Raw genomic sequence first — 25,525 nt, forward strand, 5'->3', positions numbered from 1 at the left:
TCTCTCTCTCTCTCTCTCTCTCTCTCTCTCTCTCTCTCTCTCTCTCTCTCTCTCTCTCTCTCTCTCTCTCTCTTTCTCTCTCTCCATTTTTTGCAGCCTTTTTATTTAGTAACCTAACTTTCAATGTTAATCACCCGTTACTTTTTTTCATGTCCTCTTCATCTGTAGCCAAACTGGCTTCTCACTATTCCTTGTACATGACACTTCATATCTTTATCTTAATGCCTTTTCACATGCTATCTCCTATGCTCAGGATCCTTCTACTCCTCACTTCTGCTTCTTAGAATCCTTAGCTTCCATCAAAGTATGCTCAGGTGCCACCTGCAACAGATGACCTTTCCTGATTCCCACTCTCCCTCTCTGACTGCCGATTTTCAGTCCTCTCCTTCAACCCCCAAAATTACTTTGTATTTATTTTGTGTGTTCCTATCTGTGTATGTATTGTTGTTGCCTAGAAGAATATAATCTCCTTGAGGGAAGGAACTATTTTATTTATGTTGTTTTCTACCTCCCTTCTAGCACTCTGGCACATAGGAGGAGGCCAAATCTCCTCCTACCAGTGCAGATCAGTAAATTACCAATTGTAGCTTATCATCTCAACTGTTGCCTAAGGGCATTGAGAGATTCTGGCTTGCCTTATATCATGAAGCTGATGTGTGTCAAAAGTCTTGCTGCCAGTCATTATTATTAATTTCAAAACTGCCGCCTGATATGATAGCCTTAGGCAAACATTGGTTTAAAAATAAGTACCATGCTATTTTAAAAAGTTATTGCTTTATCACACACAGAGGTAAACACTACTACTTATCTTAAATTTGTTTTTGCCTATAGGATTTTTCATTGTCTCTGGGCCCACCTTATAGCAAATATTTCCCTGTCAGTTCCTATACTGCCCATGACAAGAGAAAAGGAGGAACAGCTTCTATAGATTACTTTTGCAGAAAACATTTCACGGTTAACTATAATGTAGTAGGTCTATATGTTAACTAGTTCCATCTACAGTGGTATAAAAATAAATAATATTATCTTTCCTCATATATAAATAATTGCTTCTGTGTGGTTTTCCTTATTAGTCAGGATTTAAGAAGTATTAAATAAAATACCTTTACATAATAATTGGCTATTAATCAAACTTGCAGGTCAAAAAGTAGTTTATTCACTACTTCTCTTCTTTCTAATTTTATTGCATGAATGTTCTATGTATTATTGATATCCCCTTGGAAACTGAACGACCCAGACTTATAACTTAGGAAAATAGCACTTTGCAGAATAGAAAGTCCTTTCCTTACCACCCTGTAATGCAAGTATTGCAACTACGATTATAAGCATTTCACAAAGGAGAAAACTAAGGCAGCTGAGAGAGGTTAAGTGAATCTTCCATCATCACAGTGCTGCTAAGTGACTGAGCCAGGACACAAATCTTGATTATTTGGTCCCTGGCACATAGTAGGTACTTAATAAATGTTTATTGCTTGATTTATTCTTAAAAACACAGTGTTCTTTCCAATATAGCATGCTGCCTTTCTCATGTCCTTTATCATATATGATATCTTACATCATTATATAGTAGTTTCTTATGGGTTTTTTGGTCAGATTTGAATCATTGAATTTGAGGAGACTTTTGATAGGATATACTTTCTGTGGTTTTTTTTTTCAATTATGCCACAGACTTGCAGCCACTATAGGATATTTTGTAAAAACACTGGCCTTATTTTTAGAAGTGTTTTAAGAAAGTACAGTTCCATAAAAATGCCATTTCTGTTAGATTAATTACATTAATACTTAATAGCTAATAATGAATGTTTTTCTAATAAATTTTCTAATATATGTATATTAGACATAGTTTTGATAGATCCTGGTAAATTTTGGCATATAGTACTCTCCTTTTTGGCTTTAGAGGGTTGTTTGAAATAGAGGATGCTCGGATCATGTCGGTGGCACAGTGATAGAGCACTGGCCCTAGAGTCATGAGAACCTGAGGGCATCTGCCCTCAGACACTTACTAGCTGTGTGACCCTAGGAAAGTCACTTAACCCTTAAAAAAAAGAAAGAAAATAGAAAAAAAATAGAGGATAATCAGAAAAAACACACACACATTCATATGTGTGCATACTCAAATACATATACATGCATATATTCACACATATTTATGTGTGCATGTGTGTATGAAGTATAAATCCCCATGTAACAGTCTTTTGCTTCTTAAGTGAGAAGTTAATGAATACATGTTCCTGAACATGTGTATTTCTAAAAAATTGTGCCTAGTAGTATAACTAAATGACTTCATTGTCATGCATTTGCACCAGGCAAATGCCAGATAAGGTGCTCAGTTTTTCTTTCCCTCTGACTATCCAAGCTGTGCACCCAGATGTGGGCTCATCCTTTTCCCATGAACAATAAGGCAAAGGACTTTGATTTCTGTCTCTTTTCATATGTCCCACAGTATTCATTACAGGGCCCTGTTTAGAGTGGGCATTCCTAAATGCTGACTGAATGAAAGGTTTTGTGTTTTGTTTTTTTTTGCTTTAATTTAATTATACTTGTGAGGAAGTTTTTAAGGTTTAGTTCTTTAAATCTGAATAAATCAAATCAAGGGCCATGGGGAATTATAGATAATATATAATTTAATTTAATTTATAATTTAATATATAATACAGAAACTCAATTACACTTTGTCCCCATTTTAGTGAAAGGGAAAAATGTGTTTTGTCTCCATAGAGCTAAAATGGAGTTAAAACAGAATCAGGTGTTTTTTGTCAACCCAAGCAGAAGTGATCTATTGGTAATACCTACTTAGGAAACAGTTTTCTTAAATGAGGTAGAGCAACTATTACAGGGAACCTCTGATGGATTGAGCCCCTTGATATGCTTAGAAATCATAGGATGGGAGGAGCCAACTGGGGAGTACAGTAGTCAGCAAAAGAAGGGAGAGTCTGGTGATTGGGAGCAGGACCCTATTGATAAATAATCAAAAAATGAATCACCTCTGAGAAATGATCCAGTCATTTCCCTTTTTCCTCCTACCTCTTGGAGAGTCCAGCAAGGTCAAAGAGATTTTTTTCTCTTCTCTTTTACCATCAGCAATGGCAATTGGCATCAGAAACACACTGGCCATAGGAGACTATGCTTATATGTTACCTGAGAAGCACGTGGCCTTCTAAATTTCATCCTTCTGAGCAGATGAAAAAGGATCTTGACATTTTTGGAAATTTTCATCTCTGAACCAATTCTTGTAGAAGAGAAGGCAAATTTTTAGGGTAGCACTAGCTTTGAGAGTAACTCCCAGTTGAGAAAAGTTCTAGATGGAACTGATTTTGTAGAGGGATTTTCTGAAGTAACTTGCTCCTTGTAAAGGGAAGAAAAATTCCACATATTTTCTATTGACTATGCTACTTGGAGTATGAAACCACTGAGAATTTCTTCAGAAACAGAAAAAGGAGGCAGGGGTGACAACAACTGTGCAGTGAAGTTTTATCCATCAGAGGAGCATTAGTCACTTTGCAGGTGTTAGTTGCCCCTCTTTGAAAGTCTGTTGGCCACACATGTTGCAAAGTATGTGCTTCTCTACCTATAACCTCTATTAGGTACTGCTGTGGGTATTTTTTTGTGGCTGACTGCACATCAGGTTTATGGGAAAGACATTAAATGCCTTTGCTTTTAGCTAATTATATGCTGTGTCCTCCAAAATTAGAACCCATGCTGCCAGCATGCTGTGGCATGGCCCCAAGAGTTTCATTTTATAGTCACAAGGGGTAACCAATCCAAGAATGAGAAGATAGATTGCAGACTATCCAATTGCAGACTTTATCTAAAATACAGCATGTTTCCATATTACTCCTTTAATCCATTATTGGATAGAGTCCTGTACTTAAAGTCAGGTGGAACTGAGGTCAAATCCTGCCTGAGACATTTTTAGTTGTTTGTCCCCGGTATGTCACTTATCCTTTCCCAACCTCAATTTTCTCAACTGTAAAATGAGGTAATTGGATTTAATGGCCTCTATCAAGTCTTCAGACTCTAAATCTATGGTCCTATTCAACTGGCCTGTCTTCTCTGTCTCCTTCTGCCCAGAGGATATGCAGATTCCATTGGGGAAATCTGTTCCATTCCCATCCAGGATAAACTTACATCTTTTTTTCCTTCCCCATCCCACTCCCCCAGTCCCCTATCATGGGATGGCTTTGGTAAGAAAACCCTAGTGTATGGGACTCTGTGCTCTGGCTCAATGGATAGCAAATATAAACCGTATCCTCTTTTTCCTTTTCAGAATGGCAGAATGAATTAAATAGGATGAATCAATATAGATGGGTTTTGATCCATATCATATCTCATTAAATAACCTTTACCCCCAAAAAAGTCCTCTTTCCAAGCTACCATATTTCTGTCTAGGGCATAATTATTCTTGGCTTTCAGGTTCTCAACCTCCTTCTTATCCTTGATTCCTCACTCAATGGAAACTTCTCTCTTCAAAGTTACCAATGAATGATTAATTGTCAAATTGCAATGGCCATTTTTCAGCAAGATTCCTTCTCAATCTCTCTGTAGCATTTGATATCTTCTTTTCTTAGATACTTACTTTCTCCTTTAAGGGCAGCAGAAAATGTATTCCCCTATTAGAATTCATACTTGCACAATGAAAAAAAAATCATGGGAACAGATTTAATAAACTATGTAAATCCTGCAAATGAAGAGTTAAAATGCAACAGAATCTAATTAATTTGTAAGCACAACTGAATGTCACTAGGGAAGATGGAAATTTACTGGCAGAATTTCAATAGAAACCTCTGTATATTTGTCAGGTAGGGTTAAAAATGAGTATCACCACTGAGTTGGTGAAGTCCATAATGCAGTTCTACTTGTTCTGCATGTATTTTTTCTGATATAATAAGCTTTAAAAGCAATTTAAAAATAAACTGAATGTAGAAACAAACTTTCACATTACTGCACAGCAAAGTGCTAAGCCAATATTTTTAAAATATTAAAATATATTCATTTACCTTACTTTCAATAAAATTCCATCATTAACAATATTTTAGTGAAATCAAAAAGGGTTTTATGCCATTAACAAAATATTATAAAATACAATTTCACTTTTATCTCATTATTTTAAATATTTATTTTTGGGAAATTTTATAATATACATACTTATAAATATAGTTTATGCAATATATAATTTTAAAACAGGTTTGGATACTATAGCTGTAGCTGAATTGAAAGGTAAGCATATTTATGGAAGCTCATGAAGTATAATTTTAGTATTGCAAACCCACATATTACCTTGAGCTTGAGATAATCATCCCTTCTCTTCCCTTATATGTATGAGAGTTGGTGGATTGCTTAAGAAGGAGGTGGAGCTTTATAAAGAACTCTAATTCCCATAACATAGAAACACATTTAAATAAGCAAAGAGGAAAGTGCACGTTAAAATGTTGTCTGCCAAAATGCTTGTTTAGCTCCAGTACTAAAATTGTACCCCAATGCTACTATTACATAGAGGTGTCTTTGGTTGTTCAGTCATTTCAGTCATGTCCAATTTTTTGCAAGCCCTTTTTGGGGTTTTCTTGGCAAAAATACTGGAGAGGTTTGTCATTTCCTTCTTCAGCTCATTTTACTAATGAGGAAACTGAGGTACATAGTGTTATGTGATTTGCCCTCAGTTATACAGCTAGTAATGTCTTAGACAAAATTTGAACTCACGTCTTCCTGATTCCAGGCCTGGCACTCTATGCACTGCACCACCTAATTCTCCAAATGCCAATGGAGTACATGCTCTGGCACAGCCTGGCAAGCTCCAGTACCATCTATCGTAGGCCTAGTGTTAGCTTTTATGCCTGCCGTCTGATAGAAGTTAGACTCCTTGCCGGCAGGTACAGTTTTCATTTTTATCTTCTTATACATTGCATCTAACACTGTGTTTAGACAGCTTAATAATTCCCCAAACAGTTTAGTTAAGTTCAGAGGCTTGTCATCCAACTGGCTACAGAATGATGGATTTTTAGCCACAACAACTCTCTAATACCATCTACCAAATCACACAAGATTTATAATTTGTGTTGGTTAAAGGAATAGATGAAACAAAGAAATAACACATACTTCATTGTAGCAACCTAATGCTGCTTTTAAGTTCTGAAAACCTGTTTGGAATTCCTATCTCCTAAAATTAATCCTATGAGTTCTCATCCTTTCTGGGTTTTTTCTCTTGATTCTATATTTATCACATAATACTATATCATAGTGATAAGAAAGAATGATGCACTTTAAAAATTAACTCAAAATAAAATCAGTAAATTAAAAGGGAACTCTCTAAATGTATGTTTTCCAAATCAAATTACTTCCCAAGCCACTGGGGAAGGTTGGAAGGTTGTGAAAGTGGTCTAATTCCAGTTCCATTTCTCTTCTGTCAACTTGACAGAGACTCAGGGGGAAGAAGACTTGACTATTGGATGACCAAAAACATTTCTAGGACTTGACATGTGCATTGCCACTGCTGTTTGCCACAAGACCTCAGAGCCTTGTAGGATCTTCTTGTAATAAGAAAGCTAAAGTCTTGAATAATTTGAAGCAATCATTATTGGTATGAAAGCAATGAGGTCTACCCACAGTGGACAATTCTTCAAGTCCAAAATCTGAGATTACAGGTGGCAAAGGGAAAAATCTAAATGCTAACACACTGCCCACCAGGATGACGTGGGAGAAACCACTTCTCTTGGCTATGGACTTCCTCTACTTTCTTCTCTTCTCTTCCAGGTCCACCTGGAACTGTTTCTTTTTAACTTCCCAACTAAGAATAGCCCCTATATTGTTAATCTGTTTAGGTTTTCCAATAGCAAATGGAATCTCTGTAGTTCCAAAGCTTTATAGGAAGGAAGTAAACTTCACTAAAGTCTCTCTTCAAGTAAAACCTTAATTCGAATATATGTGTGTGTGTGTGTGTGTATGTATGTGTGTGTGTGTGCTTGCGTGCATGCATATATATGTGTGTGTATATTATATATGTATATGTATATATATTTTTGTTTTGAAGACTCTAAAGAGGTTTATCAAGAAGATAAAAATCATTAGTCTATTCAAAATAAAATTTCATAATAAAAGCTAGGACTGATAAATATATATTTATATATTACACCAGAATAACTAGCTCTGCTTTACTCCCCTTTTCTTTCAAAAGAAGACATATATTTTATTAATTAATTTAATTTAATTAATTAATTTTAGTGATTATTAAGATGTATTGAATAAAATATCAACTATAGTTCAATTTAACCACAGTAATTAGCACTCACTAGTCCACAGTAACATTCAGAGTAGTTAATTGAGCATTTAAAATTAAATAATAATGCATTGATTAGACTACTATATAAGCCGAATTTAATGCACTGATCATCATTAGTAATATTAACGATATTACTAGATTTCCCAAATACCTAAAGGTAAATAAGCACTGGTATTTTATTTGTACTAGTAAATTGATATTTATTAATCATTCCACTAAATAATAATAAAGACTAGAATTTCTACAGCACTTTAAAGTTTACAATGTACTTTATGTGTTATCTGGTTTTGTTAATATCTGGCACTCAGAAATGTCAAAGTTTATGAAAAGTTTTATATGTGTTTTCTCATTTGGCCTCATAACAGGCCTTTCAAGTTTTCTACTATATTTAAAAGATGATGAATTATGTGAGAAGTGACTTGGCCAGTGTCACACAGTTAAGTATCAGAAGAAAGATGTGAGCCCAGATCCCCTAACTCCAAGTCCAGCACTCTTATTTGTCAGAGCTCTACCAATTACAATGACATATTTCATAGTAAGAAAATATTGATATCTTCTCAGTTATGTTTTAGGAAAGGACTTTGCTTAAAAGGAAGTAAGGATGTCTTGTTTAGGTAAATTAATCTTCTTATGGAATTATTCTACATTTTAAAGTCTCATTATTAGACATGAGTTTAAGATGTCTTGATAAATTTTCACAATTGAGAGATTTACACAATATGTCATAAACTAAAGACATAGCTTAATAGGATTGAGAGCTAAAAGGAGTTTAAAGTTCATCTAGTCTAACCCTATCATTTTTACAAATGAAGAGTTATATGGATTATTAAATGATTTTAAGTTAAAAAAAGGTAAACTGACTTAATTTTGCCTTTAGATGTTCAAAATGTGATTTTGTTCTATACATTTTAAATAGACTGTTTTCTTCCAAAATACTTGAAGTATAATAATCTGATGACTTCTAGAATTTTCATTTCCTTGTTTAACATGATCTCTCTCTCTCTCTCTCTCTCTCTCTCTCTCTCTCTCTCTCTCTCTCTCTCTCTCTCATTTTTTTTTTAGGCTGAAAGGAATATCTACTTTTGGAGGCATGTCAGTTAATTATTTTCACATGAGATTCATCACTATGACTTCTTGCCCTCTAGAGCTGACCCATCAAGAACCTAACCCCTCCTCAGAGCAGTAAAGCCCTCAGAGATGGAGCACAAGATTTCACTGGAGTACTCTGCATCAATTCATCTGCCTTGAATCCAACAGCCATGAGCTGGAAGCCCTGAAGAAAAGCCACAGCCTTAAGTTTCATTCACTTAAAAATTACTAGGAAGATATAACAAATGAAAAGGACTATAGCAAATTATTTCATGAGATATTACATTTGAGGAAACAAAGTTTTAGCAATTAATCCATGATTTTATTGGGGGTGATAAGTAGAGGGGAGGGAGTCACGCCAAGGAAGAGAAAGCATAAAGGAGATACCTCTAGTTAGAATTACTCCCCAAAAAGAAACTTTCAAAATATGCCAAATGGAAAACTAGAGCACTTACATAATGGTAGTAAAATGTATTGGACGAAAGGATATTGCCGTTTGTGGAGAAAGAAGTTTATTGCCACCCCATGAATAAACTCAAAGCCATAGAGGAACAGCAGTGATGATGCTCAATGCTTGAAAAGATTCTGCATCCAACTCTTCCCACATATTTGAAGACAGGGTTTGGGAAAAGTCAGCTTGTACCGAATGCATCTCAATACACTTCTAATGTTTGCACTGTCAATTCCATTCAGGGTAATGATGTGTGCTGGTATTTGCACAGATGGTCCCATGAGATTTTAGACAGCTAAAAAACTGTTTCTTGTAGATGCTCTGAAAAGGGAATATTGAAAAACTGTGAAGAAAACATTCCTTTTTCTTCATAAGGAGGAGAGGACTTACATTCAGTGAAAATGATCCTTTCTTAAATTTGATAAACCACCACCAACAAAAGTCACCCCCGAAATCCATGTGGTCAAATAAATTACAAAGGGATCAATTATTTTTTTAAATTAAAATCATTTTATATCATAACAATAACCAAGAAGTCAAATTCAATGAACTGGACAGTCCAACATTCTTGCTAAACTTGGACACTGTTCTCCCACTTAACAGTAAAAACAAAAATCATTTTTAATATGTATTTGACATATAAAAGTTTTTATAGCCATTTATCTATGCTTCATGGAAAAATGTAACAAACAGCATTTTCAGTTTATTTTTCTAAATAAATGTGTTGTTTGTATTATTTGCTGTTGCCTATTCAAATTGCTTTTCATTACCCGAAGAATAATTTTCTCTTGAAACACATTACAACTCTTTTGTCATGTTAATTCAGAACAACTGACAGATTGAAACCTCAAACACGGTGTGCCTGTAAAATAGGAATATGTTTCCACTGAAAATCTTAAAGGAAAAAATGAGATATTTTTAACCATAGGTTTCATTTAGAAGGTTATTTTGATATTCATGAAAGATGATGACACTCTTCTACTGGGAGATAATGTTCTTATATTGATGACAGACAACTTAACAAATAGGTTTGGGTTGAGTTCTTATTACAATTTCAGTTTTCAAAACAATACTCTGAATTCCATGGGTTTTCTGATAGGATACAGCAAAGGGTGACAAATAGTATAAAAATGTCAGGTTTCACATATAATTGTTGGCCCTTACAATTACATATAAGCTGCCCAGAGGTCTGTTTACATTTTTCAACACATCTACAGTCATGTTCATAACAGAATGGCTGTTAATTTTTCAATCTATAAATATTTATTGGACATTTGTTTTATTTCTGACTTCTCAGACTATTAGTATTTAAACAGTTAAAACCTTCCATAAGTTGTGGGACATATGAATCACTTTTGCCATAAAAAATAGATCACTGGGATCCCCGTTTCCTGAGTGAGGGCCACTAATATTGTGTTAACTTAAATCCTTTAACATTCTGCAAGTTCCCTTGATGTTTGTGTGGTATACTATAACATGACCAAAAGAATAAATTTGTCATGCATGATTTGATCATTTGTAAACAAAGAACCTATACATGAAAATAATCTGCCATTTTGTATAAGGAACACACATTTCCAGGCCCCATGGGATCTTGGTTATTGAAGCAGGGAAGCATAGGCTGGTTCAAATTATTTTTGAATCTGTTTGGATTGCTTTGGGCTACGAATAATTTTAAACCAATATAGAAGAGTCAAAATCCCTCCAAGCATTTGAAACCAAATCAAAGTAACCAATCAAGAACAATGAAACAAATTGTTTATTCATTTGGGGAATACATTACATATTACACAATGCAATTAAACAAGTAGCCTCTAAAAGCCAAACTTGAAACAAGTAGGACTTAGTGGTCATTCTGTCCTAAATTAAATATCCATAGCATAAATGTATATGGCATATAAGCATCATGGATCTGTTATTTTCTGACTGGTACTTTTTATTACTACTTACATCTGATGAGACTGCATAATTTTAAAATGCCTTTTCTTTCTTTGAATAAACAAATACTATTCATCATCATCCCTCTAAGTAAATGTCATGAAGTAAATAAGTATGTGAAGTTTTATAATTTAAAATCCGACCTTATAGTTTGGATATTACTGAAAGTGACCAACTTAATAACTGCCTAATTAAACAATTAATAGTGCTTTTTATTTAAAGAAAAATCAAGCAGCATGAAGCATATAAACAAAAAGGAAGATGACCTAAACTTAGTATTATTTTATCTTATATAATAGTCATTCACACAAATTGGAATTATACACTTCTGATTCATCGATGACATAAATTCTTAATTTTTCTTTATCTTTTTCTTACTGCTGATTTTCAGTTTCTATACTTCAGAAATCTGCATCTCAAAACATCACTGTCATACTTTTTTTTAAAACTTTTTTCATTTTCTTCCTCACTTTATAATTTTTGTCTAGGGGTGTAGTAGGTGGAATGCTGGGCTCTGAGGAGAAAGAGCTGAGTTGGAATCCTGCCTCAGACACTTTATAGTTATGTGACAAACTCTTTAACTGCTTTGAATATTACATTCCTTATCAGAAAAAATGGAGAAAATAATAGCTCCCACTTCACTGGGTTATTTTGAGGGTCCAACAAGCTGACACATGTAAATTGCTTTGCACAAATTAAAGTACAATTATAAATGTCAACTCTTATTATTGTACAACTTGTTTTTCAAACAAAAATAAATCACATTTGCTCTCAACCATGAAATTTGAAATTCAGCATTTTTCATAATCCAATGCCCAAGGAGTTATCCCACAGTTTCACCAGGATAGGGTATGGGTGCATGAATTAAATTGTCCTGAGTTTTAAAATCAAACTTCTTGCAATCAAAACCAAACCACCTTATCTTTTTTAGGTAAATATCACAAATTGAGTTTCTTCCATATTTGCAGGAATTTCTTCTCTCATTGATGTGGGTATTCCTCCTAAAGATGATGATCCTCTCCTAACTTCACATCCTGCATGACTCTTGCCCATTGTCTCCTGTAAATTCTCCATAAGAGGACCACCAGCCTATAGGCACCTTAGTCTATGCCACCTAATTTTTCATGAGTACATGTAACAGATGATCTTTCCATGGGTATCACTTTATTTTACTACATTTCCCATCCTCTCCTTTTCTGACCATGTATTTCTTTGATGCATTCACATTTTTTAATAATATGCTACAACCGCTTAGTTTTCATCATGTATGTCTTCATTGCTTTTGGACAATATTATGTTAGGGAGGGGAAGGATATACAGCACATTCTATTCAAATATTTACTTATCTTAGCAACTATAAACAGAACAAATGCATATAGAAATGAATATTTTTTTGGTAAAGAGTCTTTATTTAATAAGTACATCATTTTTCTATGGGGGTCAGGGTCAAAGAAATGAGATGGTTGCTCTGAAATTTTAAAAATTTAAGTAACATTTGGACATGATGATTTAAAGCTTGTGGGTCATATTTTTCAAGATTAAAAAAAAACAATTGCTTGGTTTATGACTCTACTCTAGAAATATTTTGTCAGGTTTTCCCTTCTAGTTTATACAATTTAAGAAAAAAATCATTCTAATTATTTAAAAGAAAGGGCTTTCCCTTTATTTGGCATTTCCATAACCAAGCTAACACTTCACTTACAGGGTCAACCTCCAATTGGAGTCACAAAATGCAAGTAAATGTTTACAAACTGCACTGTATTATTTGGGTCAAAAAGATTTTCTACCTCATCCTTTCGTCCTTATTTTGGTTTTACACATAAATAGAGAGGGTTGTGGAAATGGAGGGATGGAAACCTAATCTAGCTATTCAAGTACTTTAGATTAGAAAAAAAAATTCGTTGAGAAACAAAGGCAAAAAAAAAAAGAGGGAAAAAACAAATGCATTCCTAAACTAAAATGCAAGCATTGGCAATGTTATTCAGAGTTGTCTATTTCCTGCCAGAATTTCATATTAGATACAAAATGCACTTAATAATGACTACAAGTATTGGAATGGTTTTGAGATCTTGACAAGAAAACTATAAATTCACAATAATATTATGGTGGGCTAGGGCCCATTAGTGCAGTAGTGAATCAACACTAGTGCCAGAAATATTTCATCTGTCAATTTGCTTATGATTGTGTGGAGGTACTGCTGGCTAATTTTTCTTCTAATTTTGCAAATGTAACTGACATAATTTTGGTCCTAGAGGTTGCTCTTACAGCTTATCTGAAGACTTTCTAACATAGTTTCTAACATAGCTATCTTTGTATTATTGTTGTATTGGCAATCTGTAGACCAAATCAATAATTTTTCTTCATTCTTATGAAAGTAGTGATTTTTCTCCCTGAAAAATATGGACCTTTGCATGGTAAGCAACAAATAGAATAAAGAGGGATTAAATAATATTTTATACACTAGAGATAAGAGTTCATCTTCAGTCGAACTGGTTCTGGGCATTAAAAACTACTTGATGCTGGGAACAAATGGGAAAAATCATATTTATAGCTTAAACCTTAGTAAATACTTTCACCTGAAAAAGTCACAGAACTAAAGTAAAATTCTTGCTGTTGTTGTTTTAACTTTATTTTTTCCCCTCAAACTCTCCAGGTCACTTTGATTCTCCAGTTTCTTTTGTACATGCAAACATGGTCAGTGGTTGTATTCTCCCGTGCAGCACGTATATGAACTTTTAGTAGGAAAACAATAACAACTAAGCACCCCAAATCATTGTGTGGATTAATGTGATTTTTTTTGTTTGTTTGTTTTGTTTTGTTTTGTTTTTTGTTCTGAATCATTTGCTTTTTTTCTCCTATCGGGAAATGCTTTTGAGCTGTTAATAGGAAGTGAAGATCAGAAGTGGGAAAGCCCAGGAGAACCCAGTTTGAAGAGGTAATAAGTGATTTCTTTTCTCTGCAAAGTGCTACTTTGTACATTAAATGATTATGTTAGAAAAAAATTAGATGAAAATTCTACCTTAGGAAAAAAAAAGAAAATTCTACCTTAGGTAACAGAAGATAAAAGAGATGAAAAATGTTACAGAAGATGGAACATTCTTTTAATTATGTTCCCAAGCTTGGAAAATACAATGATTTTGAAACTCTCCACTCTGTGTGTAGTTTCAATAAACATGAGACCCATGTGAGCATTTTCTTTTAAATATGTCATTAAAAGTCTTTCTTTCTGGAATAAAATCAGCCTTTTAATAAAACAAATTATCAATTGTAGTCTAAAATGTGAGATGTGTTCTTCCTTGCAACAATATAAAAATACAGTGATTTTTAGTTTCAAAATGGCTCTTCTCTTCCTCCCCATACCCTTCCCACCAATCCTCACATCTTCCCATAGGGGAAAAATGAGAAGAGAGAAGGAAGTGTAGTGGATAGAGAACTGATCTTGAAGCCTGGAAGATTTAGGTTCAAATATCACCTTTAAAATATGCTGACTGTGTTTCTGAGGAAGTAACTTAACCCTCCTAATGTTCTAGGTGTCTCAGTCTGTCTAAGAATAAATTACAGATAATGAACAGAAAGTGCTGATCTACATTGGAAGAATGAGTTTCCTCACCTGGGAATTCCTTATGGTAATTAAATAATGGACCCAATTGCTATCCCCTAATTAAGGTTGACTGACTGCAATTATCCACTTAGATAATAGAGCATCTCTTTTATAAAAGCAAAATATTATTTGTGTTTTCATAAGCAGAAAAACCTATTTCAGCATTTAAAAACTCAGAAGTCTCAAAAAATGCAAGTGTGCTAAACTTATTATAATTGCATTATTGTGAGTAATGTTCAAGAAAGATATGATTGAAAGTGTATTATATGTAAATACCATTTAATTACTGAATTAAATGGGTTCATTTCTTCAAGCAAGAACTGTTTTTCAGGTCTTAAACAGAAGACAAAGCAAAAAAAAACTGCCCATTCTGCCTAGGGAGGTCACTTGGGATTAGGCACACTTAACAGAAACATGTTAGCCAAAAACCTTGCAAATGTATTTTTTTCCAGCGTAGTTGATACCAAATACATACCCAGATGCTTCATTGAGTGAAATAATCCTTTTTCATAGTCCAATTTAGAATTCAGAGGAAAAAGCAAAGCAGCAAGGGAAAAGAAGCATGCTTTCACTTTGGATTTGGTAATAGATGAACATTTGATGAGGCAGCTGGTTTATATTTACAAATCTCTGCAAAGAGAACCTGTCTACCAACAGTGACCTGATTGCTGTCTGAAAAAATGCTGATACTAACCTTCAGAGAGAATCAAGAAAAGAAGTTGCCTTTACCCTCTTCTCATTACAGATCATCAATGTTCTTTAACACTAAGGCTAATTTTGCAATTTGGGGACAAGCTTACCCTAGGGAACCTTAATTTTGTCAAAGAAACTTTCAAGGGTACTTGCATTTCAGTTTAGATTCTTTCCAGTACCTGACTGCTATACTGGGGAAGTAAGCAGAAGAGCTAGATTTTCAATGAGCTGTTGGTGACAATTATCGTGTTTGTGACATTCCTCCTGGGACCTCACGTAGAACTTTATCTTGCACTTATCGCGTAGTATTATGCATTTGTATCTTATTCTACTACGATAGTATAAGTTCCTTAAGAAAAGGCATTTTGTCTTATTTAAATTGTATTTCTCCCACTGCCTAACTCAGTATTCTGCATAAAACAGTTATGTTATATAATGGATGGATGCTTGAAACTGAAAATTCTGGATCTTTTGCCACTTACTTTTTCAGTTAAATTCACTGTAGTTGTTTTGGGCTATCAGTTACATAAATCACATGGGGTGTTTGAGATGTACAGGGAAGACTAGCACCTCTAGTGTGAGTACTTGCTGAGCCATTTTCAGGGCTGCTTATCCAACTTTGGTGTACCTTTCATCAGACTCTGACCTGTGGCTCCCATTAGCTGTAGCATATGCAGCAGCCACACCCCAGTAAATCCATCTTGGGCAGATGGGCCAAACCAAGTTGAGGTTAATTAACACACCTCAAAATTGTCAATAAATTAGAAGGATGTCTAGCCCAAGCATGTGAAGACTTTTCCCTGGCAGAATGGGTAGATGAGAACAATTTGTTCCAATGGTCATGAAGGCCCCTGAAGCAGGCACCATGGAAAGCTTAGAGCTTGGTAAGACATTGAAGATGTCAAGGTCATCCACTGCATCCTGGGCCATTGCCAGTTGTCCTGACTTTTGTCTTGCCAGTGGCCTTCAATAACTCTGGAAGAGAGAGTGAGGCAGAGGATTTTGTGAAACTCTGCCTTACTTAACTCCAATTCGTGAGCAAGTCAAGATATCACCCATCAAGGTATCATACATCTCATGCATTGGTCCTCTCAGAAATGAAGGAAAAGACAAAAACAACATTAATCAAGTCTAGATCAGGGGTGGGGAATCTGTGGTCTCAAGGCCACATGTGGTCTTCTAGGTCCTTGGGTGCAGCCTTTCAACTGAGTTCAAGTTTTACAGAACAAATGCTTTTATTAAGGGGATTTTTTCTATGAAGTTTGGATTCAATCAAAGGGCCATACTTGAGGACTCAGAGGGCCACATGTGGCCTTAAGTCACAGGTTGCCCAACCCTGGCCTAGACCCTCATCTTATACCTCACCCTTAAATATATTGGAACATACAAGACTCATCAAAAGGTTTTATATGTATATATATAAATATGGTAGTATTTATATATATATGGTAGTATATATATATATGGTAGTAGAATAATTCTTTACACCCCGTGGACAAAAGGGTACAATTTCCTACTCCCTGCCATATATTCTTCAATTCAGTGACATAGGACTCCTTTCTCTTTCATGAACAAGACACTCCATCTCTAGGCCCTAGGCATTTTGTCTATTTCCTCATGCCAAGAATGCTTTTCCTCCTAATCTCTTTCTTGGGGCTTCCCTGGCTTCCTTCAAGTCCCAGCTAAAATTCCACCTTCTACAAGAAGATTTTCCCAAACTTTCTTAATTCTAGTACCTTCCTTCTATTAGTTTTTCCCTAGTTACCTTCAATATAGCTTATGTGTTTGTTGTCTTCCCCCATTAGATTGTGGAACATAATCCTTCAGGACAAGGACTATCTTTTGCCATTTTTTTGTATCCCCAGGGCTTAGCACAGTGCCTCACACATAGTAGGCCCTAAATAAATGCTTTTTGACTTACTCAGTTAATTGAGATGAACATTTACTAGGGAAAATTTTAGCAAGTGGTGGGGAAGTGTCCATTAGTCTACTATTTTTTCTCAGTATATTATTAGTGGCTATGATGGAGATCTGTTAAACTTTCAGGGCATACTAGAATCTTTTAAAGACTTTTGATTTGACTCCAGGCTCACCAGGATTTTTACTTTTATGAGGTAAATCATAATAATAGTAAAAGGTATGCTGAAGCACACCTTGCAAGACCAGATTGTTGAAATTCCAATGTGGGCGTTTATATGTCAGAAATAGGGAATTGCTACAAATCATTGCTTGGTTCATTTTATTGTTGTTGTTGATTGTGCAGACTTAAGAATATGTTAGAAATAAGGATTAAACTCAAAAGTTTTTGTGCATACATACATACATACATACATATATACATACACACACACACCACATCTGTTAAATATTGACCAGAGCATGCCTGGTTAAATCCACCCTTCCACTGACTAACTCCAACACATGTCTAAAACACAACCCCCACCACCTTTTAATCTACCATTACCTAGCACTCTCACATTCCAAAACCTCCTGCCAGTGACCCAAACCATGGCACAAGCCACCCTTTTGCACCAGATGTTAGCTGCTAAGGACATTGATAAACATGACCTAGATACCTGCAACAACTATGCATGTGCTACTGGGAAACCCCACCCCCACCTCGACACGCACACACACACACACACACCTTCAGCATCATCCTGCATCCATTTTATGGTGGTACCAGTCTCTGAATTCTGGAGCCACAGACCTATGAGTAAGAGCCTCCAGTTGTCTGGATTTCATTTTTGGTGGGAGAATTTTCAGTATCAAATTCACCTTTTGGCTAGCTATATTTATTAATTAATTGAATAATTAATTTTTATGAAGCAATAGGGACCTATGATTTCATTGGAATTGGGAATTCCCAGATGAGAAAACTCATGTACTCAATGTGTGTTGGTACCTTTTTTGAAATTGATAATCATAGTAGCCTGAAGCAAAGAGGTTAAGAGACTTGCCCAGGGTCACAGAGCTAGAATATGACAGAGACAGGTCTTGAACCCAGGTCTTCTTAACTTCCAGGTTAGCTCTCTATCCATTATGTCACTACCTTTCAATTACTAAGAAACAATTATAATTTATAAATCTACCCCATCCCGTAGGATATACACAGGTATTTTTAAAAGTGAATTATGAAGTGAATCATTATTAAAATTAAAAGGGAATTATTATTTTAAAAAGTGATTATGCTTGCAGCTTACTCTAACTTGCAGTCGCTATGCATATGGTAGTTTGTCAATGGCATAAGATAGGAAGTTACCACAAAAAGCTTTTATATCCCACAGTTTCACTAGTTATTTTGAAACAAAGCGTTTACAATTCAATTAATTCAATCCAATAAACATTTCTTAAGTGCCTACTACATGTGAGGTACTATTCAAACACTGGGATACAATTAATAAATAAAAGAACAGTCTCTTCCCTCAAGGAGCTTACAATCTAAGGGGAGGGAAACAATACACAAAGGAAGTCAGGAAAGAGTGTGGTGGACACACTTAGGGGGTACCCTGTGGGGAGCATCTGGTTCTGTGGAGTTGAAACCAGTAAGAGCAGCAGATGCAAAGTGAAGAGAAAAAAATCATCTAGGTCAAAGAAGGCTTACATATTTTTCTTTTACAAAAGTACATATCTGAAATTTTCTCACCTTTTCTGTGATCAGTGGCTGTCAGCAATATACTACACAGCAGATTTTTATTTTAAAATAAAAACGCTTTGAATGTCTCTTCATTGTAAAAGTGACATTTGAACTAACAAATGAGAAAATAACAGTTTTTTGAAAGAAACATTATATGTAGAGAGTATTGTGAAAACAAATGTTTGGAAATGTTTCTATCATTATGTGATTTTGTTGTGAAAATGATTTAAGTATGTGGTGTGCAAAATGTCTCAGCTATGAATGTAAAAAGATGGAGATAGCATTGTCTATTCTATTTAAAAATCTTCTCAATGAAAAGATTCATTGGGCTTTTTTAGACTCATTTGTTAAAAATATAAAAAAGACATAATCTTCTGACTGGTTTGCAGTGAAAACTGAATAAAATCAAGAAAGATGTGCTAGGCAGATTTCAATAAAAACCTTTGCATCATCGCTGGACAATAAGTGAAAAATGATTATCATGATCTTGTTAGTGTAGCCAATGAAGCATTTTTTTTCATTTGCATCTACATATCTTTCTGAGTTATCTTTTTAATCTATGATGGACTTTAAAATCCACATATTGAAATAAAATGCACTTAGGAGACCTTATAGGAGTACCTGAATGTAATTATGTAAATAAATACAAATTTGTTAGAGGACTGTCTAATAAAAAATGTAGACCATTGCTCTAAGTAATTACATAAAACGCAATGAAAGAGTATTCTTTTAAATTAAGAATGGATCTAAAATGATTGACAATATTCTGCCTCTTTTCTTCACTTGTTGATAGGATTTATCCTTGTAGAAGCATAAATTGTCATTAGTCCAGTCTATTTACTTAGTTCTTCCAGTTTTGTCTAAAGTATACAGAAAAATGATATGCTCTGGAGTTAGGGAAGTGGAAGTAGAATGACGGATGAGATTTGGAGGAAAATTCAAATACCAGAACCAAATGGAAAGATTAGAATGGGCAGTCAAAAGCCATATCAATAGGAAAAAAATTGAAACCAATAAATATGCATTCTCCAGTAGTTTGATGTTGATTTGAGTAATATGAACACCCACTAGTCTTGAGCAATGACTTTAAGTGGTAGGAGGTTTGATGTGGAAGACAGATTAGATCATTTCATCTAGCTTCCTCATTTTGAAGGTAAAGAAAGAGGATGAATGAATCATCTATGTTAACAATCAGTAGGTAATCCTATATTCAGTAAGTATCTTAAAGTTATCTAGTCCAGTGTTCCCAATTTAAAGATAAATCATTTTGGGGAAGCTAGGTGGCACAGTGGATAGAGCACCAGCCCTATCAGTCAGGAGGACCTGAGTTCAAATCTGACCTCAGACCAAACACTTGACACTTATTAGCTGTGTGACCCGAGGCAAGTCACTTAACCCCAATTGCCTAAAAAAAAAGAAGATAAATCATTCCACAAGCATTTATTACATGCTACATTTCAGGCATTGTGCTAGATATTGTGGATATAAACCTTAAAAGTGAAACAGTCAAGCAACTTATATCCTAACAGTGGATATATCACATTTATAGGAATAAGTTTTGATTTAGGCAAACAAAGCAACAGGAACTGGGTGGAGTAATAGTATAATAAATAATGACAAGATTAAGGATTTTATTATTGTTCCAAGAATAAAATAGGAAGAATATATTGGGGAGAGTGTCAAATGATAAGAAAAATGATTCCTTTAGTGATGGAATGACATATCCAAGATTATATAGGTACTAAGTGGTGAAGCCAGGCCACAATCCCATATTCTCTCAATCCAAATCCATCACCCTTTCCACTATACATGATGCCTAAGAGCCAGGAATATAATGGAAGCTTTGTAGCTCTCACACTAGAGTTCATTCCACTATAGCATACGTAGGTAGATAAAAGAAGAGAGAGCATCCTTATTCTATTTGCTGATCACAACAAATTAAAAGATAGAAAAAGTCTAGTATATTCTAAAGTAACAACAAAAACAATTCCCTTCAAAGTTCAAACATTGAAAAAAAATCTTCAAAAGTAAAAATTATTCTTTGATTCTTCAGAGTCAGAAAAATAAGGAAATGTCAGTCAGAATAATTTATATCAGGGATGCTGTGCTCCTTAACACTATTGCAGAAACTATGAAGGCTTTATAAAGATACTAAAATGCTGTTTGTTTCTGGTAGTACCACTGATTGACTTAACATTCCAACCAGTGTAATGAAAATGCTTCAATAGACCTAAGAAATAAATGGAGCTGGTTAACCCTACTCAAAACCATCAGGATGATCATCATGGAGTACAGTTGAATCAGAGGTATTCCTTTCTTTTCTGGTATCACATGGAAGAATAGATTCAAACTATTATTATATTATATTAGAATAGATTCAGAAATATCAGTATCCTACCTGCCAGGAATATTGCATTGTAATTCACTGCAAGAAAGGAATAATAAAACAAGCAATAAATCAAAACAAAGAAACATAACTTTTCCTCTAAGCCTACATATCACATAATTTTTTTTAATGAAATCAAAAAGCTACTGAAGGAAAAGTTGAAGAACTTGAGGTCATTAAAAACTATAGTTAATGTAAATTTCAGAAATTTATTGAATAAACAGAAGAAAATAAGTGTTAATACTTTAAATGACCTGGGGGGGGGAGAATGGATGTATATAGACTAGAATTCACAAAATCCCTTTTTGAGAGCAACCAGCAGAACAGTAATATCAAAAGAGATTAAAAAAAAAAACTTGTATTTCTTATAGCCATCATGAATAAACACATTCTTCCACACTATTTGATAACAAACACTAAAACATTTTAGAATCAGCACATAACAACATATCTGGCAGCAGTTGCCAGAGTAAGAAAAAATAGAAATGTAGGTGGAGCTATCAATGAACACCTCTAATGACAGCTACCAAATACTATTTTGGCAGATGTGACTCAAGAAAGCTAGTAAAGATCTTCACAAAAGCATTGGTAGATTGTATCAATATCTGGCTGCTACATGCAGTAAAATACTTGAATGATTTATTGACTAATTAGAGGCAACAAAAAAAGTAGACATTCATGATTCTCTTAATTAGTGACTAAAAATTAAAAGGCAAAGGAGATAAGGTAATACAAAGAGCCAAAGCAGCATGTATGCCCATATGCACACACATATACAATAAGATACAATAAACAATTAAACATAAATGAAAAAGTCGACTATAGAGGTTTGAGAATTAAAGAAAGTAGAAGTGGGAAGAAGGCTGTGAAAAACATCTGTTATTTAAGTCTCATAAGAAGTGAAACACAAGAGAAGCATGAGTTGGCTAAAATGAGAAACAAAAAGCTCAAACATGACTATAATTAAGAATAGAACACATATCAAAGGAAGTGATTGAAACTCTAGCTTCTATACAGAATGAGAAAGCAATGGAGTAGATACAATGGAAAAGTATTGACTCTAACGTTTCATATATAATGAGCTTATTATCAAGGCACTTTACCAGCTTTCTCTTAGACACAAACCTATTTTCACCTGCATTAACAGACCATAATAGCATAAAATGAATATTCAGGATGTTGTACTATTACTCTGAACATAAATATTTTGAATGAGTAAAGAAGAAAACAAATTTAGAATGTATTGATTGATATGAAAATGTCTGATGCTGATGAAATATAGAGCTTATCATCCCCTGAAAAGCTAAAGAAAAAGTAACATTTCCCCTTAAAAGGGGGAGGGGTAATTGATACATGTTCTCAGAGCCCAAAATGAATAAGTTAAAAACTCAAATAAATACTTTTGGAACAAACTGAGCGAATACAAATACTGAAAAATATTATATGACTACTAAATGCGTTGACTACAAGCAAAAATGTCTGACTTCTGGAAGAAGCCTAGGAAAATGACTAAGATCCCAGAGGAGAATTGAAAGGACAAAGTCATATGTCCTCAACCAACAATATTTCAGCAAGAAGCTGAATAATAATTTAAAAATAGTTATATGTTATATATAATATACAGAAAATAGTAAATTAATAAATTATTGTCATGTTGATTTTTATGGGAGGGGGGAGATTTATTATAACAATTCTGGGCCATGGAATCACAAGGAGAAATACAGAGTGAGTATCTATAAGGAACCCAGACCAAGCAATCAGTCCAGGTTATGAAAGAGAGTTGTAGAAGGTTGCAAAGTTTAGCATCAATGAAACATGCACCAGAAGCTCACTCTCCTCCACAACCTATCAACTGCAAATTCCAGTACAACAAATGCAGAACTTAAAACACTCTTGAGGACAGATCAAATAAAGTGGTCTGAAATATTACTTTGACAGATACTAGTCCCCACAGTTAAGAACATCTTAAATACATGTCAGTATGCCCAATATACATAATTTCTAAACTATGTAGAAAGAACATAATTCAAAATAGAGGGATATAACAAAGAAAATCAAAACCACGTGGGAACAGTATTAGGTACATATTGTCCACATGGTCCTATACTACTGCAGTTGTCTCGGTGATGCAATCTGTGTGTCTAAAAAAGATGAACTTATATCCAAAGTTTTTATTTAATTACAAGAAACAGTCATTTTATCTACCTTACAGCAGTTCACAGAAAAGAATGATAGCAGGAGATTGACTTGTCTCACCACAATTTCTCTCTGAATTCCATTAAAATAAGAAAAATAAGGTCAAAACAATAACAATGAAAATAAGAACAAAAACAAATGACATATAATTGAGTGTTGCCTTCCTTTTGTGTTTTCTCATTTGTGTTTACCAACAACCCTGTGAAGTATTTTAATATTGTTACTTTTATTTCTATTGTGCAACAAAAAAATAGTAATAGTAAAATATTTAGGTAATAAAGTGGAAAAAAACTTATAAATCACAACTGAAGAAATTAAAAAGAAGAAGAATTAAATATAAGGACAACATTCCCAGGGTAGCATGCCTGGGAGAAAATGCAAAATATCAAATATATGGAAAAATGATGACAAACAGACAAGAAGAAAAAAAATCAATCTCTGAAGGGAAAAAAAATGGATAAAGCCTGCCCCTAAGGAAATCAGAGCTTGCTGCAGGTGATTCCTGTGTGCACCAGTTAAGTTTGTTTAAAAGCCACAGGCTATAGCCTTGAACTTAACTGATCATTGCAAAAATGCAGTTTTCTCAGCACAAGAGGTTCAGAAAGTTCTTGTGTTTGGATTAAGGCAATACATTACCATTTTTGGAAAATAACTCAAAAGACATGCATTTTTGGAGCATTATTTTAGAACAAGGACAATACCCCTTATTACTGTTATTCAATATTATGTAAAATATTTATTCTATTCAGTCTTTTATTCTCCATAACAAAGTACATTTATTAAGAATGGCCAATTGCAGAGGACAATTGATGAAAAATGCTACCCACTTCCTAATGGAAAGGAAATGGAATAATATGCAGAATAAGATACACATTGCTGAAGATAGACAATATGGGAATTTGTTTTGCTTGACTATGCACATTTCTTAAAAGGGTTTTGTTTTTATAATCTTTTGTAATTGAGGAGAGAAAAATAAATGTTTCACAATTTAAAAAATGAAAAAGAATTGTTGAAGGATTCTTAAGAAAGCTACAAGAATGACTTAACTGTTGATTCATTTAGGATTTCAACAAATATTTATTAAGTATCATCCATGTTCACAGTACTATGCAATTACCAAAAGAAACAAAGTTTAAGTAATAGGGTCCCTGTGCCTGTGGAGTATCTAGTAGACAAAAGCACAGATAATTATAGTATAATATCATATATATATATATATATATATATATATATATATATATATAAATGTACAATACAGATGCAGAACAATGTTCTGTGTGAAATTAAATAAGAAAAACATTAAAAGGGCATCAAAGGAAGGCTTTATGTAGGAGAGGGGCATTTGAGTTGAGCTTTGTTTTTTTCCCACTTAATAGGATTTTATTTTGTTTTCCAATTACATGTAAAAATAGTTTTCAACATTCACTTTTATAAGATTTTGAGTCCCAACTTTTCCCTCCCTCCCTACCCTTTAACCTCCCCAAGATGGCAAACAATATGATATAAGCTATACATGTATAATCATATTAAACATATTTCCACATTAGTCATGTTGTGAAAGAAGAGTCAGAACAAAAGAGAAAAACCTAGAGGAAAAAAAATTTTTAAAAAGTGAAAACTGTATGTTTTGATCTATATTCAGACTCCATAGTTATTTCTCTGAATGTGGGCAGCATTTTCCATTATGAATCTTTTGGATTTGTCTCAGATCACTGTATTGCTGAGAAGAACTATGTCTATCATAGTTAATCATCACAGTGTTGATGTTACTCTGTATAGTGTTCTCTTGGTGCTGCTCACTTCATTCAGCATCAGTTCATGTAAGTCTTTCCAGGTTTTTCTTTTTTTTTTAATTGGCATGCTTACCATTTCGTATAGCACAATAGTATTCCATTACATTCATACACCACAACTTGTTCAGCCATTCCCCAAATGATGGACATCTCCTCAATTTCCAATTCTTTGCCACCACAAAAAGAGCTGCATAAATATTTTTACATGTGGGTCTTTTTCCCTGTTTTTTTTAATGATATCTTTGGGATACAGATACAGTAGTGTTATTGATGGATCAAAGAGTATGAACAATTTTATAGCATTTTGGGCGTAGTTCCAAATTTCCTCCAGAATGGTTGGCTCAGTTCACAATTCTACCATGAGTTGAGCTTTGAAGAATAGATAGAAAACCAGGATGAATAATAATGAAATAAGTCATTTAAAATAAGGGTAGGCAGGAGTTTGCTTACTAATGATTTTTGTAATCA

General features: G+C 34.1%; 1 protein-coding gene across 1 annotated transcript in view; it reads left to right on the forward strand.

Annotated features, from left to right (window-relative positions):
• Nucleotides 1–9,365, forward strand: part of PRR16 (proline rich 16) — a 310,914-nt gene extending 301,549 nt beyond the window's left edge. Inside the window, exon 3 of the mRNA XM_027874976.1 lies at nucleotides 8,336–9,365. The gene's annotated coding sequence lies outside the window, so the exon portion shown is untranslated. The remainder of the gene's footprint in view (nucleotides 1–8,335) is intronic.
• Nucleotides 9,366–25,525: the final 16,160 nt, after the last annotated feature.

The sequence above is a fragment of the Vombatus ursinus genome, unplaced genomic scaffold (assembly GCF_900497805.2).
Source record: "Vombatus ursinus unplaced genomic scaffold, bare-nosed wombat genome assembly UNPS02014807.1, whole genome shotgun sequence".
NCBI classification, from domain to species: Eukaryota; Metazoa; Chordata; class Mammalia; order Diprotodontia; family Vombatidae; genus Vombatus; species Vombatus ursinus.